General features: G+C 41.7%; 1 long non-coding RNA gene across 1 annotated transcript in view; it reads right to left on the bottom strand.

Moving 5' to 3' along the window:
* LOC138247289 (uncharacterized) overlaps positions 1-13105 on the bottom strand; it is a 784382-nt gene extending 771277 nt beyond the window's left edge. The window contains exons 1-2 of the long non-coding RNA XR_011194412.1: positions 13022-13105; positions 11150-11181 (exon numbers count right to left, since the gene is read on the bottom strand). This is a non-coding gene — a long non-coding RNA (uncharacterized lncRNA). The remainder of the gene's footprint in view (positions 1-11149; positions 11182-13021) is intronic.
* Between the last annotated feature and the right edge of the window lie 568 nt (positions 13106-13673).

Genomic DNA, 13673 nt, shown 5'->3' with positions numbered 1-13673 from the left:
TGCAGCTACTCCGGCCCCTGTGCACTTCCGGTGGAAATCCTTTGTGCACAGCCAAGCCTGGGTCCACAGCACTCTAACCTGCATTGCACGACTTTCTAAGTTGGTCTCCGGCGACGTGGGACTCCTTTGTGCAACTTCGGCGAGCACCATTTCACGCATCCTCGTAGTGCCTGTTTCTGGCACTTCTCAAGGTGCTACCTGCTTCAGTGAGAGCTTTTTGTCTTGCTCGACGTCCCCTCTCTCTTCAGGTCCAATTTGCGACCTCCTGGTCCCTCCTGGGCCCCAGCAGCATCCAAAAACGCCAAACGCATGATTTGCAGCTAGCAAGGCTTGTTGGCATTCTTTCGGCGGGAAAACACTTCTGCACAACTCTCCACGGCGAGATGGATTCGTCCACCAAAGGGGAAGTCTCTAGCCCTTTTCGTTCCTGCAGAAACCTCAGCTTCTTCTGTCCAGTCGAAGCTTCTTTGCACCCGCAGCTGGCATTTCCTGGGCATCTGCCCATCTCCGACTTTCTTGTGACTTTTGGACTTGGTCCCCTTGTTCCACAGGTACCCTAGATTGGAAATCCACAGTTGTTGCATTGCTGGTTTGTGTCTTTCCTGCATTATTCCTCTAACACGACTTCTTTGTCCTTAGGGGAACTTTAGTGCACTTTGCACTCACTTTTCAGGGTCTTGGGGAGGGTTATTTTGCTAACTCTCACTATTTTCTAATAGTACCAGCGACCCTCTACAAGGTCACATAGGTTTGGGGTCCATTCGTGGTTCGCATTCCACTTTTGGAGTATATGGTTTGTGTTGCCCCTATCCCTATGTTTCCCCATTGCATCCTATTGTAACTATACATTGTTTGCACTGTTTTCTAAGACTATACTGCATATTTTTGCTATTGTGTATATATATCTTGTGTATATTTCCTATCCTCTCGCTGACGGTACACTCTAAGATACTTTGGCATATTGTCATAAAAATAAAGTACCTTTATTTTTAATATAACTGTGTATTGTGTTTTCTTATGATATTGTGCATATGACACTAAGTGGTACTGTAGTAGCTTCACACGTCTCCTAGTTCAGCCTAAGCTGCTCTGCTAAGCTACCATTATCTATCAGCCTAAGCTGCTAGACACCCTATACACTAATAAGGGATAACTGGGCCTGGTGCAAGGTGCAAGTACCCCTTGGTACTCACTACAAGCCAGTCCAGCCTCCTACAACTGTTAGCTCCTCTTACCTGTCAACTGTGCATTTTCCACATGACCTTACATGTATACAAGTCTTGCTCCTATAATTGTACCACCTCCTTTTAGCCCCTGCGTGGGTATAAAAGGACCATGCTGTCTCAGTTCAGTGTGCTACTTCAGACGTTACAAAAGGGTGCTGTTTGAACTGTAGTACCACCTCATGAGGTTAATAAACTTTGTCTTTTATTTCAGTTCCTGTGCCAACTTCTTCCTACATGGTCTAAGGACTTTGTGCAGAGAAAGGTGAACCCCTTGCACTAATAGGCCTTGCAGAGGCTTACTTCAACAAATTGGCACCCGAACAGGGACTCATCGGTGACTCGGATGCCCAACGGATTGGTCGCGATGAAGGATTGGGATCTCGCTGCGGACGATCAATGCCTGAGGAGACCCGAGTCTTGGCAAGCAGAGCGTTTTTCCCTTCTTTCTGATTTGACCATCCAGGTGGCGCCGGTCCTCGACTGAGATCCTTTTTGTTCATTCGTCGTGCAGTAACAATTTGGTCGATTTTAGAACTTGGCAGTTGGAACCTGGACACCCTGTGATTGATAAGAGCCGTTTTATGGCACTTGCTGTGGGTTTTGATGCCTTTGTTTGGCAATGTAGTTTAGCACTACTTACTGTGGCTCTCGTGTTTTGGATGACTAGTCAATTTGTGTCCTTTGAATTGATATATAAATTGTAATTTATATAGGCAGGTAATGAGGAGAATTTTCTCCAATTTAATTTTGATTTGAACGGCACCTTAAGTGCTACTTTGATTATAATATTGCATATTTTGCACTATTTTTGGCATGCCTGTTTTTAGCGCACTTCGTAGGAGGTGTTGCTTTTGCAATGGTACCAATTTGAGACTGGAAGAATCGCAACCGGAACCCCCAAAGGGGACGCCCAATAGAGATATGTATGTTAAACATGGTCTTTCTTCTATAATGTACTGCACATTATGGAATAAATACACTTGTGCGGATCCTGAGTTACGTTGGCCTATGCATGGGTCATTTGATTTGCGAAAGATTGAGTATGTGGAACAATGTATGTGTAAGCGAAAGTCTAGGCAAGATATGTTTGACTGTGTGCGAATGTGGGAGAAAGAAGTTCGTGGACGAGTGAAACGTGAGCAAGCCTTGCTTGAGAAAGAGCAGCGGAAGAATGTATATGTGAAAGCATTGGAAATTAGAAAAAAAGAAATAAATAACTTAAAGGAGCTAGAAGAGAAAGAACGTAAATTACAGGTAACTGGCTAATACACCGTTAGGCAACCTCTCTATCCTGTCCTTAATAAACCACATGATGATTTATTGTTACCAGATCGCCCTCCACCTCCGTATGTTGTTCCTTCTGCACCTCATGAGTTAGCTAAGGTCTCCAGTTCGGAGCAACAGAAGATGCGAGACAGTCGCTCTATGTTGCCTGCTGACCGTGCGTCTGAGCTTAGATCTATTGCTCGTAAAACAATTCGTAGCGTTGTCTCTGCTTCTGAACTTTTAGACAACATGAAAGGGTGGACGGAAAAGGAGCAGCTATATTTTACTGAGGCATTTGGTTCAGAGGTTATTGAACTATATCGGAAATATTCTGATGAGTTAGAGCCCGAAGATGTAGCAGCTGATCATAAGCAAATGCGTGATGGTCTTTTTGTTTTCTCCCAGGTGGCTGATGCAATCAGGCGGTTGGTGAAATTATGTGTTACGGCAGTCCGCTTGCAGGAGGAGAAAAGGGCTGTGGACGTAGTTGCACGGACATCTCAGACCGGTGGGGTGCCAGGTTCCATCTTCGGAACAGATAAGACTATGATAGTTCATGCGAAACCAATGCGGGGGCGCGCCTTTGTATGTTCCTCCTAAAGGATTGGGTACAAGTGATGATAAAACTTCTGTTGATGCTAAGGATTATTTTATTTATAATTGGGTGTATACTCCTTGGAATAGGGCAGATGTAATGGCACTTTAAACAGCATTACCTGACCCGCGGAAAAATCCAGCCACCTTTTATGAGGAAGTTGAGGGAGCAATTAGTTCTTGTACTATGACTTTGGCTGACATTGATTTATTTTACGGATTGATATTTCCGCCAGATATGTGGAGAACTGTTCGTAAAATTGATGATCGTGCAGTTTTTGGGGCGCCATGGAAAGAATTAGAACAGATGGATGGGGATAGGGAACCTGCGAAAAAGCCATATCAGTTGATTCTAGATCTTCCTGCAGCCATATTAGTTAAATTAAAAACGATTATTCCCCCTAAAAAGATAGATTGGACTGTTTTAGCGTCTTGTAAGCAAAAGGCAGATGAATCAGTCTCTGATTTCTTTACACGCTTTGAAGAAGCATTTCATGATTTTAGTGGTCAGTTATTGTCAGATGATACGGGCAGACATTTGTTTGTCGATAAATATGTTGCAAATCTGTTACCAGGAATAGCTAGTCATCTAAAAGCTAGTGAAAGTTCATGGACTACCTCTACTCCGGTTTCTCTTTTGACTATGGCTCAGTATTATGAACGTCAGGAATTAGAAGAAAAGGGTAGCGAGGACAAAAAGATTAAAGAATTAAAGACGAAGGTTATGTTGGCTCAAGCTTATGGTCCGCCTTTTAGAGGTAGTAATAGAGGTGGATGTGGATTTTATGGTTCTTCTTACACTCGTTTGAATTTGTCTGTTGATCAGTGTGCGTATTGTAAGAAATTTGGGCATTGGGCTGCCGATTGTCCAGCACTACGTGTTCAGCAGTGTTCACGTGGTCGGGGACAAATGAGAAATCGCCCAGGATATTCAGGACCTAGAAGAAGCACGAATAATCATGCTAGGGTTGATGCTAATGTACGAGGGCAAGATGGGTTTAACACTTTTGATAGACGGAACCAATACCAGATGTCTAACTATGTGCAGCCTGATTTCCAAGATTCTGCTTATGCATAGGATTGCCTAGGATGGGGTAAGGAATCAGTTGAAGTTCCAGTAGATCAGAGGGGTCCCTATGTTACAGCACATGTTTTGGGTTCTACTGATCAGTTTCTGGTTGATACAGGAGCTACTCGTAGCGCCTTGTCTAAACAATTGATTCCATGGGCTCCCCTGTCTGGCTTAACCATTACATCGATAGGTTTCGAAAGGAACACCTTCCCGTAGCCCATTGTCACAACCACTTGCATTCCATGTTGATAAATTTACTGCTCCATGTCTATTTTTGCTTTTTCCAAATACACCAGACAATATTGTGGGTCTTGATATGCTCAAGTATTTCAGGGCTACAATACGATGCTCTCCTGAAGGGGTGCTTGTTATTTTAAATGATAATCATCCTGTGATGGAAAGAGTTTGTCTTGTTAAAGAGGATATTGCATTAGCTTCACTCCCTAGTACTTTGTGGGCTACTTCAGATACTGATGTGGGACAAATGATTATTCCACCGTTACATATTAGTGTCAAGGAGGGAGCTGTATTGCCACGTTTGCCTCAATACAAAATTTCACAGGAGGGCGAAGAAGCACTCACACGAATTGTGCATGATCTTATTGCAGTTGGAGTTGTTGAGGAAGTTCTGTATAATGTTTGTAACAGTGTGATTCTTCCTATTCTGAAAAAGGATACTGATACCAGGATTTACTGATTCATTATTGATTTACGAGAAGTCAATAAGATTGTGATACCACAATATCCTGTGGTATCTGACATCACGACACTCCTTACTTTGGTTCCCCCGACAGCAACTACGTTCTCTGTGATAGACTTAAAGAATGCTTTCTTTTCGATCCCTATTCATCCTGACAGCCGATATTTGTTTGGTTTTACTTTGAATAAACAAGCATATAGATTTTGCAGAGTTCCTCAAGGCTATATGGAGAGTCCAAGTATTTATAGTCAAGCGTTAAAACGACAACTTGATTCTCTTGTTTTGACTGAAGCTGTGGCTCTCATACAATATGTCAATGATATTTTGTTGGCGGCTGATACCCCTGAGCAATGTGAAAAGTGCACTTTGTCCTTACTTTCTTTTCTTGCTTCACACCATCATAAAGTGTCACAAAAGAAATTTAAATATTGTAGACCAAAGGTAACCTATTTAGGTCACCTTTTGTCTAAGGAGGGCCGTGCACTTACATCAGATCGTATTCAAGCAATTTTAGACACGCCAGTACCCTCTGCTCAGAAAGATGTTCGGACATTCCTTGGTCTTACTTCTTTTTGTAGGCAATGGATATTAGGGTTTTCACACATTGTCAAACCTTTGCTAGCACTTTTGACTAAAGATACTCCAATGCCCCTCCCATGGACAGGTGAATGTGAGACTGCTTTCAGGCAGCTGCGACAAGCCCTTTGTTCAGCACCAGTGTTAGGTACTCCAGATTACATGAAGCCTTTTGCACTTTACGTACATGAGAAAGATGGATGTGCATTGTCAGTTTTAGTACAGACACATGGCGATAAGCAGCGTCCCTGTGCATATTTTTCAGCAGTACTTGATCCTGTCGCTCGAGCGTTGCCTGTGTGTTTTCGTTCAGTTGCCGCAACAGCTGTGTCAATACGTCAGAGTGAAGGGATAGTTTTGTCATATAAGCTGTTGGTGTTAATACCCCATGCGGTTGATGCTCTTTTAAATCAAACAAAGGCACAACATTTAACTAGCGCCCGTATAACAGGTATGAGTTGACATTGCTTGCTCCTCACATTAAACTGAAGAGATGTACAACACTAAATCCAGCCACTTTGTTGCCATATCCGGTGTCTCAGCCTCAGTCACAAGAAACACATGATTGTATATTCCTTACCGAAGAACAGACAAAGGGTCGTATTGATTTACAAGATACGCCCCTTTTAGATGTAGACGGGGAATTGTGGGTTGACGGGTCTTGTTTGAAGTTGCCAGATGGTACGACCTCAGCTGCATATGCAATCACCACAATACACACGGTAGTGGAGACAGCTCGTATACCACAGAAGTCAGCTCAAGCAGCTGAACTAATAGCTTTGACACGAGAATTTGAGTTTAGTACTGAGTTATATGTGAACATTTATACAGACAGCCGCTATGCTTTTGGAGTGGCTCATGATTTTGGTTTGCTTTGGAAGGAGAGAGGCTTTCTCACATCCCACGGGAGGCAGATAATGCACGGAGAATTAGTGCATAACCTCTTGACTGCATTGACATATCCAAAGAAACTAGCTATTGTGAAATGTAGTGCACATAAGAAAGTGACCGATAAGATAGGGCAAGGTAATGCTCTTGCAGACTGCGTTGCACGTGAGGCTGCGATGCAGCGAAGTACTACTTCTATGTATGTAGTGAAGTCACAAGCTAAAGGTTGGCATAATGCTAGACAAGACGTATTAGATATACAGAAATCTGGTTCTGTGAAAGAACATGAGCAATGGTCTGAAGAAGGAGAATTGGATGAGGAGGGCTGTTGGCGGAATAAGCAGATGGATAAATGGAAATTGCCTATAGCTTTTGTCCAAACTATGGTTCAGATGGCACATGGGCTGGCACATGTTGGAGCTTCAACAATAACGAAGTTGCTTACGCAAGTTTGAGAGCATCCAGAAATTTCCAGTACAGCTAAGAGAGTAGTACAGTCTTGTTTGATCTGTTTACAATACAATCCTGGAAAAGGGACACGTACTCCTGCAGGAGGGTTTGCTACACCAAATGCACCTTTTGAAGTTCTACAAATGGATTATATTCAGCTTGAAAGCTGCAACAATATAAAGTAGTCTTGGTGGTGGTATGTGCCTTCAGTAAATGGATAGAGGTGTACCCCACAAAGGATAATACTGCCATTACCACAGCGAAGGTGCTTTTGAAATACTTTTTCCCTAGGTTTGGTCTTTGCAGACTTTTATGGAGTGATAACGAACCTCATTTTGTTGGGGAAGTTATTAAGTATGTCCTGAAAGGATTTGGGATCCAACAGAAGTTCCATGCGGTTTTCCACCCACAATCAGCAGGGTTGGTGGAAAGGTATAATGCTACTTTGAAGCTGAAGTTAGCGAAGATACAGGCTTCCACATCCTTAACTTGGCCGGATGCATTACCGTTGGCATTATTGTCTATTAGGTCAGTGCCACACTCCCGACTCGGCCTTAGTCCTTATGAGGTGGTATTTGGGAGGCCAATTAATATTTGGGGAGTTCCTAATCCAAAATCTGTATATGATGTACCTTGTGTCCTGATGAATGATTATTTGGCACAGTTAACCGACAATTTGGTTTCTATTCATCAACAGGTTCGAGAAGCACTTCCTGACAGATCTACAGGTGAAGGCCATGAACTCCGACCTGGTGACCAGGTGATGATTAAGTCTTTTGAAAGATCAAGCAGCTTGGAACCAAGGTGGCGAGGCCCAGAACAGGTGCTCCTTGCGACAAGGACAGCAGTTCGAGTGATGAACCGAAAGAATTGGGTCCATAGTACTCACTGCAAGAGAGTGCTACCTACCTTGGTGGAACCTTCTGTGCTGACCGATCATCGAGAGATTTTAACTACGGAGAAAGGCCATGCTATATCACCTGATGAATCTGCAGAGGTCTTCCCGGACCATACGACTTCTGGAGTGTTGTGATATAATTTGAGACCAAGGAAAGAATCTGAATTTTTTTTTAAACAAACTGGTTGAGCTACCGCCCTGGGTTAGTGAAACAGAGGGCCAATGTGGCAAGGGGGGGATCAGCCATGCATTAGAGTAGTGACACCCGTCTTGGCCCATGGTGAAGAAATCAGCGGCTGCCCAGGGATAAGAGCTCCAACGATTGTTTTTAATCCATTTCTGAAAGGGTCGATTATCACTGTTGCTAAAATGAATAACAAACTGATCATTAGTACTATGGGGTTTGTTATTGTTTTGGTGGTTACAGCAACAATCACCTGGTTTGTTGAAAAGAAGGCTCCTGCTCTTGAGTTTTTTGTTGCCACTACTCCAGTACCAGAGGATCACTATTACTTTACGGTTCCCTATCAGGAGCAGAAGCACCGTCAATCGTACTTCAATAATACTTTAATTCAGATGTTGCATCATACTCATAATGCTACAAATACCACTAACTGTTGGGTATGTGGAATGATACCTGCGCATCAAAAGAAAGGAGGAACACCTTTCATTCCTCTTCCTTTTTCACACAATGGTTCTTGTCAAGCTTGGTACACGCTTTTGTTTGCATCTGGAAAACATACAGAGCGCAGACTTCTTTTTCGCCTTAATAAAGTATGCTACCAAGACAAAGATGGGTATCCCCAAGCCAAAGGAACTAAATGGGAATGGGAAGAGTATCAACCGGACAATGTTTCAATACCATATGTCTTCACAAACATAAGAGACTCTGACAAGAAAGAACAATTTGTGATTTCTGTTACAAAAACTAAAGCAGATTTATGTATACGTAGCATTGGGCGAATTCCAGTAGGGATAAGCAATTGTACTTTGATTTTAACTATTGAAGGTGTAAATAATAGTAGTTTTACAGTTTCACATACTACATATTTTGTTTGTGGTAACTATGGATATTACCAACTACCTGTTGGGTGGTCAGGTGTGTGTTATGTATCTTTTCTATTACCCCTGTGTTTTTGGCCCCTGCATCATATCACCAAGATTTAAAACTGTTCAATGACATCATTAACAATAGATATAAAAGGGAAATAAGTACAAATGAGGTAGACCAACCAGATACTAGCCTGCAACAATATGTTGATTTTTATTTAGGATTGTTCCCCTTTGTGGGTGCTGCATTAAACAGTAGGAAAGTGAGACGATTGACTAGGGTTGTGGAAGCTGTTACCAATCAGGCAGCTCTGGCACTTGGTAATATTACTGAGGAGCTCCAAATTGCAAGGATTGTAGCGCTCCAAAATCGTATGGTACTAGATGTGATATTAGCTGACCGAGGTGGTGCATGTCGCATCATCGGTAGTAGTTGCTGTGTTTTCATTCCCGATCACTCACCTTCAGTATATGATGCAATATCTAAATTGCATAAAATTGCTGCAGAAATCCACACAGAGACTGGTACTTGGACTTTTTCTGGATGGTTTTGAGCTCTTGTTTCCGCCTGGGGCTGGAAACTACTGACTATCCTGTGTGTAATGATTGCAAAAAATTTCACATGCTGTATCTGTATTCAGTGTGGTCCAATGTTCTGCTCCATGTGTATTACTGCTTGTATGCCTACCAAAAGAAATATTACAGAAATGAAAGCACAACATATGTTAGATAAGGAAATAGCTAAAATGATGAGCATAAATATACAAGATTATCCCAGAAAGGCGAATGTCTTCAGCTAATGCTGAAAGTGTCGTCTGTTGTAGTTTAGCAGCGATTAGATTAAGCATTAGCAGAAGACATCTGTATTTGTAACTATTGTGAACATTTTGTGGAATCCATTTTGTATTCATGGCAGCCATTTTCTCTGCCACATGCTGCCATGTGCTCACCATGTGCCCTGTCCTACCTTTCTGTTAACTACTCTTGAAATCTGCCTAGTGACAAGTTATATTTAGCATCTCCCACTTTCGCACATGCTCAGTAAGGTCTGCAGCTGTTAGTCCTTGAAAACTGTTAGCTTCTCCTACCTGTCGACTGTGCATTTTCCACATGACCTTACATGTATACAAGTCTTGCTTCTATCACTGTACCACCTCCTTTTAGCCCCTGCGTGGGTATACAAGGACCATGCTCTCTCAGTTCAGTGTGCTACTTCAGACATTACCTAAGGGTGCTGTTTGAACTGTAGTACTACCTCATGAGGTTAATAAACTTTGTCGTTTATTTCAGTTCCTGTGCCAACTTCTTCCTACATGGTCTAAGGACTTTGTGCAGAGAAAGGTGAACCCCTTGCACTAGTAGGCCTTGCTGAGGCTTACTTCAACAGTATGGGCACCCCAGAATTCAGAGATGTGCAAATAACCACTGCTTCTCAACACCTTATTTTGTCCCCATTTTGGAAATACATAGGTTTTCTTGATACGTGTTTTTCACTCTTTATATTTCAGCAAATGAATTGCTGTATACCCGGTATAGAATGAAAACCCACTGCAAGGTGCAGCTCATTTATTTGCTCTGGGTACCTAAGGTTCTTGATGAACCTACAAGCTCTATATGTCCCTGCAACCATAAGAGTCCAGCATATGTAACAGTATATTGCTTTAAAAAATCTGACATTGCAGGAAAAAGTTACAGAGTAAAACGTAGAGAAAAATTGCTGTTTTTTTCACCTCAATTTCAATATTTTGTTATTTCAGTTGTTATTTTCTGTAGGAAACCCTTGTAGGATCTACACAAATTACCCATTGCCTAATTCAGAATTGTGTCTACTTTTCAGAAATGTATAGGTTTCTGGGATCCAGCATTGGTTTCACACCCATTTTTGTCACTGACTAGAAGGAGGCTGAAAGCACAAAAAATCGTAAAAATGGGGTATGTCCCAGTAAAATGCCAAAATTGTGTTGAATAATTGGGTTTTCTGATTCAAGTCTGCCTGTTCCTGAAAGCTGGGAAACTGGTGGTGTTAGCACTGCAAACCCTTTGTTGATGACAATTTCAGGGAAAAAAAACACAAGCCTTGTTCTGCAGCCCATTTTTCCAATTTAAAAAAAAAAAAATGTTTTTCCTGTATTTTAGCTAATTTCTTAGTCTCCTTCAGGGGAACCCACAAAGCCTGGGTACCTCTAGAATCCCTAGGATGTTGGAAAAAAAGGACGCAAATTTGGCGTGGGTAGCTTATGTGGACAAAACGTTATGAGGGCCTAAGCGCGCCCTGCCCCAAATAGCCAAAAAAAAGGCCTGGCACCTGACGGGGAAAAGGCCTGCCAGCGAAGGCATTAAAAGGCAATGAAGAGTGACAAATAAGAAAACCTAGTCATTTTGTATCTCACAATAAATCTCAGGTATTTGTAACTTTGTGTCATACCTACCAGAACACCCACCAACTGACAGGAAGTCATGCCTATAATACAGAATAAAAATACAGGCAATCATTAAAAAATAATACTGGCTTGAAGGGCCAAATGCTGAAAACTTCTTAATGTGATGTGCCCTCAAGACAAGTGGCAATTTCTGCAGACATCTTGGGTCAAAGCAAAAATAATACCACTAAAATAATCAACACATTCAGAAATATTTAGAGTAGTGTTTGGTAGAGGTGTCATTAACAGTTCTATAGTGACAATTGTATCGTTCATATAACTGATGAGCGCTAGACAGGTAGGTAGAGGAATTTAGAATTGACCGGAGTCACTGAATTGGCGTAGGCTTTAGTTCATAGGATATTTTTCATCCTCTTTACCTAAGCCTCTGAAGAATATCAGTCTAGACGGCAGCATGTTAACATTTAACTGTAACCTACTCATTTCAAGCCACCTCACTACATCCTCAACTTACCACTTAACCCCTTGCTACAACTTGAAATATTACTTACTGTTGCAGCTATTACAATTCCCATATTCTCAAATTGTTTTTTGCATTCCCGACTGATTCTTCTTAACATTATAAACTATCTTCTAAACTCAAGTGCTACAATATTTGAGTTACATATGTAATACAGGAGTAGCATTGGAGTTTAGATGGTGGGATGGAGACCAAAACTGGAACTGAAGACTGTCTGGCAAGATTTGGAGGCGCCAAAACCATGAACCCCAAAAAGACACCACAACTTGAGATCACCAACTTCAAGAAGTAATCCATTTCTGGTCCTGACACACAGCTCTAAACTATCTCCCCGTGATCTGTGTTATGCACCTTCTGGCACCATTTTTTACAGGGAACTCTACATATACCTTAAAGAGACACCTGATTAACAAAGCTTTAGCTCTACGTCATTGTGATGTAAGAACAGAATTATGCTCAATTGTGTTCTTCTGCTTTCTGCGCTCCCTAACCTATTCCTTACACTCTTGTACTATTGGCCCTTAAGAACCCCTCTTTTGTATCTAGAGTCCTTTCTGCTACCCCATGACCATCGTAAAGTGAAAGAATGAAGGTACAGATCTATAAAATAAAAATACATGTAAAAAGTCAAAACACGGTCAAATCCTCCATAAATGTTAAGATCTAAGAGATGAACAATTGGACAGAAAATAACAAAGTAGGCAATTCTTCTACCTGCTGCTCTCCACTTTTTGTAGTATTTTTACTATTTAGCTTCAGCATCTTGCAGATAGATGAGGTAAGGAATCTACCAGTAAAATGCAGTAGTGATAAGGGTGATTGACGTAATGTACTCATCCTCATGGACAACTGCCAAAATAATTCAGAGCCTAACTTTGCTTACATTTCTTGGAATCCCTTGTGTTGTTAATTAACAGTTTGTAAAACTGTGGGTGTTAATCCCCCCGTATATCACCACCACACTATCAACTACCTTTTTTGACAAGATCTTCACAGGTGGTAATAGTTTCTACATTTTTATCTGCTTATTTTAATTATATGTTGATTTTCCCACACTTTAAAAATATCCTTCATATGTGTGCCTTCTGCGCTGAAAAGCGAAGTTGTCTACATTGACCACGCTATATAAGCTTCAAAAACGAATAAATAAATAAATTAACTAATTAATACATGCATATATAAGTATGATAGGTGTCAAAAAAGTATATATGCGGTCAGTTAGTGAGAGTTTGTCGCCCATTATCTGGTGATCTGGGGTGCACATTACCTTTTGTAAAGAGGAACACAGAGCATGCTGGACCTGCATAGTCTCATACCTTTTCCTATTTTACAACGTGCTTTTGTCGACACGTTGCAAATATTAGTCTAAGGTGTTTGAAAAAAACGGATTAGTCACTTACCTAAAATGTAGGCGCAAGTACCAAAGAGCAAAGTGGCGGAAACTGTGAGCTTCATGATGCTGTTGTGCTCGATACAAACAGTCGAGAAGTGACATTCGTCACCGAGCCACCGCATACATAGAGGGATTGCTCCTCACAAGGATAGACTCCTCCCAGGAACAAACGCCAAGAATGACGTCAGTGCTGTAATCCAACGCTAGCGCTCAGTTGTTCGGGTCTATGGCGCTGTCTGTTTGCTTAATACAGATAAAATTACGATGCTTAAACTGCGTTCCACTGTAAAAGAAAGTAATTGCTTTTCTTGCTCAAAACCTCTTCTGGATCATCAGGTACAAGAGAGACTGGCTGTCCCTATGGATCCAACAGTTTTCGTTTTGGGATACAGGCTGAAAATTAAGGAGGATCGAAAGCACCCAGCTCCCTCTTCCTGCAGCTGTGCTTCTAGCAGAAGTGGAAGTTGCCTGATGACAGCAAATTGCTACGAGTGCCTCACGGTACCCAGTACTGACACTGAAACATATCCAGTAATGACAATGTAAAATCGCTATGTTCACAGCCTTGCAGATTAGCAGCCTAAGGATGGTTAGAGTGCTATGTTATTCGTCGATTTGTGGATCTGCTGCAAACTTTTCATTCACTGGGCAGCATTTCT

This window comes from Pleurodeles waltl, chromosome 7, assembly GCF_031143425.1.
Source record: "Pleurodeles waltl isolate 20211129_DDA chromosome 7, aPleWal1.hap1.20221129, whole genome shotgun sequence".
Classification (NCBI taxonomy): domain Eukaryota; kingdom Metazoa; phylum Chordata; class Amphibia; order Caudata; family Salamandridae; genus Pleurodeles; species Pleurodeles waltl.
This window is presented reverse-complemented; position numbering and strand designations above follow the sequence as displayed.